The sequence below is a fragment of the Pogona vitticeps genome, chromosome 9 (genome assembly GCF_051106095.1).
Source record: "Pogona vitticeps strain Pit_001003342236 chromosome 9, PviZW2.1, whole genome shotgun sequence".
NCBI classification, from domain to species: Eukaryota; Metazoa; Chordata; class Lepidosauria; order Squamata; family Agamidae; genus Pogona; species Pogona vitticeps.
The window spans coordinates 2,516,439-2,523,078 of NC_135791.1; positions in this window are offsets into that span (position 1 = coordinate 2,516,439).

Here is a 6,640-nt window from a genome sequence, read left to right on the forward strand (position 1 = left end):
ATCAGTTCAAGATTCACTACTTTGTAAGTAGCAGAAAGCATCAAAACAGTAAGGATCAGTAAAATACGTAGCTCAACCACAGAATCACAGAATCATGGGGTGGGAAGGGGCCTCCAAGGCCATCAAGTCAAACCTCTTGCTCAAGGCACAAATCCAGATCAGACAGATGGTTGTCTAGTATTTTGTTGAATGACAATAAGTTACTGTTTCAGCAAAGTGGTGAATAATCAGAATCGGTTACTTTTTGAGTTAAGAGATTTTTTTTTAAAAAAACAGTTTTTAAATCTGTGTGCTGTGGTTCGGTGGTTCCCAAACTTGGGTCCCTGGATGTTCTTGGACGACAACTCCCAGAAATCCTGGCCAGCACAGCTAAGTGGTGAAGGGAGTTTTAATCCAAGAATGTCTGGGTACCCAAGCCTGGGGACCATTGGTCTAGTTTTACTGCCTTAGTATCAACTACATTTTCCCGAGTCCAGATGTAGAGATTTCTGAATCAACCCACATCTGTTTGCAGAGGGTGGAGATCAGGGAAATGTGTGCTGAGATTCAATAGGGCAGATCCTGTCATTTTGGGGTCCTGGTTTCTCCCTTTTGCTCTGATCTGGAGCTTCTGGTGCTCCCAGTTCATCTCGTCAGCCTGAACAATGGTTTAAAGAGTTTTGCCTATGAAGCAACCACCTCCAGCGAATGGAGAGGACCATCAACATGTGTTCTAAACTTTATCCAAATCCTCACTATGGGGGGAAAAAGAAAACTTTATGGAAGAGGATGGGGGAGAAGGGTGTGTGTTTGTGAGAAACATTAAGAACGCTCTACACACCCTCCCTCCTCTCCCAGTTGCCTTGTTTTCCCCTCTGGGTTCCAAACGGAATCAAGATGCATAAATATGCTTAATAACCAAGCACTTAGCACTTAATGGAAATTTTCTTCTACTCCCGTGATTAGTTCTGGGTCAGTAAAATACCATTTACAGCTTACAGGGACTGATTGCTCTTGACGTGGCATGTTCCTTTCTCCTCTGAAGAGCTGAAGTTTGATATACAAATAGGAGGCCAGAGTACAATAAGAGAAGCTGGAGGCAGCGGGGTGGGGTGAGGGAGAGGGAGGGAGGGGGAGAAAGGGGGGAAAGCTGCCGAGCGAGAAGTCCTCCCCCATCCTAATGGAAGGAGAAAGCTTACTCGGTCTGTGGGCCAGCACAGCAAGGAGCTGCCGACCGTGTTGCCCCGGGCTCTGGGGGAAAACCATACCATCTTCTTGTGCTCTTCTACAGCCATCCATCATTTTAGGGCAATGTTTCATTTCTAGGAGCTTTTTTGAAGACTTGGAAGGGGGGGCACAGATTGGTTCGAGTTTGTCATCTATTTCACAGCGTTATCTGGGACAACATGGATGAATATTGAGGCACTTCCTATTCACAGGGACAGGAGACGTCCCATCCTGGAATAAATGGAAGGTTGATCTAGGCCAGTAGTCCAAACGGTAGCCAGCCAGATGCTTGGGGGATACCCCCTGGCAGCGGAGATTGGTGGTGCCATTGGGCTGGGTGTGAGTCTGTTCAGCATTTCTGTCCAAACTTTAAAGGAGCTGTCCAAGGTGACACACACACACCCTCAGTTTAGAGCCCTGGAATAGTTCAGGTCTTTGGCTGAAACCCAAATTCAAACATTTTGTTTTTATTAAAAAAAATAATGATCATAATCTTGGAACTGCAGATTGAGAAGTGACCCTATGGATCGTCAAGTCCAGCCTCTATCAAGGAGGCACAGTGGGGAATCGAACTCCCAAGAGCTAAACCACTGAGCTATCCAGCAGTTCTTAATAATCCTAGAGCTGCAGAGCTGGAAGGGACCCTGTGGATCATTGAGTCCATTCCCTGTCAAGGAAGCACAGTGGTGTGGAATTGAACTCCCAACCTCTAGTTCCATGATAACATGCCACCATCCAGATGTTCTTCTCTTCTTCTCTCCCTTGGTGGTTTCAAGAACAACTACTTGGAGGTAGAGATGGGGGCGCACACACCTCAGATCTGGCCATAAAGAGAAAATGTCACACCATTTACTGGGCCCGTTTCATACTCCCCCAACCCAAGCCTTCCCCTTCCAGATGATGCACCCTTCCTTCTTTCATCCCCCTCCTTTCATGCTTCTTCCATGACCCGAGGACTGTGCTTAGTCCCCACGCCAACAGCTTGTTCTTCCCTTCACATGCTAGTGCTGCTATTCATGGGTCCTCTCTGTTTGAGCAAAATGACAGCGAGGCAAGCTTTCTCATCTCTCTTCTTGGCCTCCCACTTCCCCTCTGGTCCTCTTTCCTCCTGCAAAGAAGCCCAATGTCTTTGTTCATACACTCTGCTCAACCTGCATGAAGGCTTCCGCTCGGCTTTCAAGGAAGCACTTGAAAGCATCCGAGGTTACCGACAGTTCAGCTTTGCGCAACCGGTAAAGGACTCGCTCTCAGTTGATTGGCGACCACCAATCCCCCAGGCTCTTTGATGCTTACCTTGTATTTACATCCTACTTGCCAGTTCTTCTTAGACCTGAGAACCTGGACTGAATATTTTCTGTATTCCATGCCCAATACAGTCAATCCTGGTGTTGAAACAGGAGATACTTAGACTGTCTATAGAGTGTACTGAAACTCCTGCAGGTTTGGTGTTCTTGCATGCAAGTCACAAAATCTGTGATAGTAAACATCTCACATTTACCTCTGTAACAAAATGGGTGCTTAGGTAAACATCCAAAGAATTACTTTGATCTGGATGTCCTGGTTTCGTGTTCTTTTTTTCCCCTCTTCAATACAGAAATTACTTTGTCTTCCTTTCCTTCTGTTTTTCTAGGAGACAGGAATCAGACAGAGGTTCGTCATGATTCTGCTACTGATTTCATTACAAACTTTCTCTTTCAAGCCTGGGTATTTCCCTAATGTTTAATACAATCTGGTGGATAATCCATTCTGGATTTCAGTCTGAAGTATAAGAAGTTATCTGAGATCCTGTTATTTGGGGAATATAGGGTTCAGCACCCTGGACAGTTCCTGAAAGTTGCAAATCAAGCATGCAGTGGTTTCATCAGCTCCACAGTTCTAAAATATCCATACACCATTCAGTTCACAGTAGAGACAGGGGCTGAAATCCTGTTGCACAGCTACATGTGCGTAATATGAAACTAAGAAAGTGGTGGTGGGGGGAAAATGCAGCCGAACTAACTATGACAATGCAGTTCGGTTGTCTACCAGTTGTGATGTGAACTCTGCGACTGATTACATAGTTGTGAATACTGTAATTGATTGTGCCGTTGCAACATGAATGGCACCATCAATTGTGCAACACTGCCTGTATAGACATAATGCCTGCCCTTCTTCTTTGGACATAACTTTACATCATCCTGACTTGCACAGGATTTCAGCCAAACTTAGTGAAATCAGAACTTAATTATAATTTTGACTTTCCCAGTTCTCAAAATATCTAATACAATTTATGATTCAGCAGGTGGGGTGGAAGATCTTATCGAAATAATTTTGAAGTGCACATTGGAGGAGTATCTCGAGAAAAGATATCAGCAAAAAATGCATATTAAATCAGATTTTGGAAGTGTTTCCTGTACAATCCTAGCATAGAATCACTGAGTCAGAAGGGGCCCTAGAAGGCCATCAAGTCCAACCCCCTGCTCAGTCCCTGTTATAATGCAGAGCATTTGAAGACGGTTTAGTCTTGAAAAGGCAATGAAGAGCCATTGACTTTTCCAAAATCCTGCTCCTCAATTGTTGGAACGGACCAACCCAGCATCCTGTATTTCTGAACTTCTTTTGAAGTGGTGCCAGGTATAAAGACTGCATCAATGAGCCCTTCCCTTCCATATTTAACATGATATCACAGGCTGTACCTTTCCAGCAGAGCTACACAGACATGCTGAAGGATAGTATATATTTAGCTGCAGACGAAATGGATCGAGAAGAAATGTTCTGTGGATACTATGAAAGAACAACAAATCTCTGTTTTGTCTTCAAAACCAAAGTAAGAAAGCAAAAGTTGGTGTCAGTCCAGTTTCCAGGAGTGAAATGCGTTATAATTTAGGCACTTCAAGAAAGGATGGGCCAAGCACAGAGGATTAAGTCGTAGCCCATTTATAAGTGGGAAACCAGGTGGTGCTGCAGTGTCCCAATCCTCATTACTGGAGTCTCCTTGAGGGTTTATTTAAATAAATGCATGTTAACGAAGATGGATGCAGCTGAGGCCTCTGCCGAGGAAACGGTTCCGTGTAAAGCTTTGGGAGAATTCAGTCAGATGCAAAATGCTTTCCCTTGGAGTGAAGGGAGGGGTGTCTTTGGTGCAGAAAAACCACTTATTTGCAAGCAGAACACTGACTTAAACTCAGCTCCCATATTTCAGCAGCTGCTGCCCCAGCTTCCCTCTGTCAACTCCAGGTTGGAGCAGATTTGCGAACTTCATTGTCCTGGAAAGCTGCTTCTGGCTTCAGCCTGGAAGTCCCAAGGGCTCAGCCGGATGATGATAGACTCTGATCTGTTTGTGGAGGCGATGCTTCAGAGCCTCTAGCCTTGGCCTTTAGAGCTTTGAGTTCAGGGTGTCATGCTGGCAGGAGAGCTACAGGAAGAAAGAGGCAGAGAAAGGAGGAGAGAGGAAGGAGGAAGGAGGAAGGAGGCTGAGAGATGTGGTCCATGTAGCTGTGGTTTAGGTGTCTGGCTGCAGAACCAGAATCTGGGAGTTCATTTCATTTCGGCGAAACAGGATCCCCAAATTGCACCATCGACCGATCCACGAACCAGCCCAATTCGTGTTTTCTTTCTGGACTGCGGTTCGGTTCATCCCCATCTCTATTCGCCAGAAGGGCGTCCGGCACACAGAAACTGAAAACCTTCCCCGGGTTACTTGGAAAATGTAGCAGCCCCTCATTCATCCTGCCTGTTTGAGGAAGAAAAATGTTGTGTTTGTTTTGTCCTGACCCATGAAGACAAAATAGGAGAAGATTGCTTCCCTGAAACTTGGCAGAGCTGAGACCACGTGATGCGTCATCTAAGCTAGGAAATCCCATCCAACCCTGCCAGGAAAAAAAAAAGTTATGCAGGTTGGCTCATTGAATAGCCTGAAACTGAAAGGCATCCACACCAAAGACCCTGTGCCTACTTATTTGAAAACGGGCAGGATTTGCCTTTGATTCACCGTGATTCTATCTGCAGCGGTCATCCAGTTTTGAGAAATGGGGGGGGGGAGGGAGGCAATGGAATTGCCTTTTTATCAGTTGATTTCTGATGATTTGAGCCAGAAATCTGGTTAGGTCCTTCTGCAAGTCTGGGCCTTCCTAGCTTTAATGTAGTGATCCCCCATCGTGTCAAACAGGAAGGTCGTGGTTCCTGTTCAGAAGCGCTGCTCCCCACCCACTCTGCAAGGGGATCCGAGCTTTGAATTTGGGAACAAGATTCAGGTGCCAACTTGCGTTGAACCTAGAGACTTTCAACCTAGCTAAAGCTAAATCTGATGGCTTTCTAAAATGCCTTTCTTTTTTTTATTCCTTGCACAGCTTAAAATGATGGACTAATTTAGAACATAGGTAAAATTACAAGCAAATTAAAATGTTAAGGTACTTAGATGATTATTGACCAAAGCAGGATACTTCAATGGAAACAGTGGCTTCGAGAGATGGCGAGCACTCCAACACGGGAGGCCTTCGAGAGAAATGTAGACAACCACCTGGCAGATATATTTTGATTTTTATTCTTGCAACTGAGCAGGGGGGTCGGCTGCGATAGCCTTATCGGCCCCTTCCAACTTTATTATTTTGTGATTCAGTAACATTACATTGGCCATTTGCTAGATATTCTTTTGCATATGTGGTGGGGCAAAAGTGCTCCGTTGACCGAATTTCTCCTTTGTCATAGGATACAGTATGTGCCCTGTGTCCATATAGCCCCAAACATGTAGCCTTGTGAAGCAGCGGTTAAACTGCAGTACTGCCTTTAAGCCTCTGCTCACAACGCGAGTTCAATCCCAACAGGCTCAAGGTTGACTCAGCCTTCCATCCTTCTGAGGTTGGTAAATTGAGTACCTGGCTTGCACGGGGAGAGGGGCAATGTACAACTAGAATAACTACCATATTTTTCGCACCATAAGATGCACTTTTTTCCCACAAAACAGGGGGGTGGAAAGTCTGTGCGTCTTATGGAGCGAAGAAAACAGATTATGTTTTCCTGTTTTCTTCTCCTAAAAAATTGGTGCGTCTTATGGAAAGGTGCGTCTTATGAAGCGAAAAATACGGTAAATTGTTAACCCTCCAGGGAGTGCTTTAAGTACTATGGGGCAGTATATAAGCAGCACACTTTGCTTGGCTTTATCCCCATTTTGCTTGATTATTTTTTTGATCTTCCTGCCTCCTGCTTCCAAGTGTAATTAGATGACTTCCAGACATGGTCCAGCCACCGTCTTGACCAGGTGGAGAAACGCTCTTCAGCCTTCATCCATTCGACCAGGTGTGTTGTTGTTTTTTCTCTCTGTAAGTATAGCCTAGCCTTTTGGGGGGCTTAATATTGAGAGCTTAAGATGTGTGCACAAAACTTTTCCTCAATTTTTAGTCCTTGCCCAGGGGGTGGGTCTCTGTGAAGTGGCGGGCTTCGCGGCTGTATTACCTTA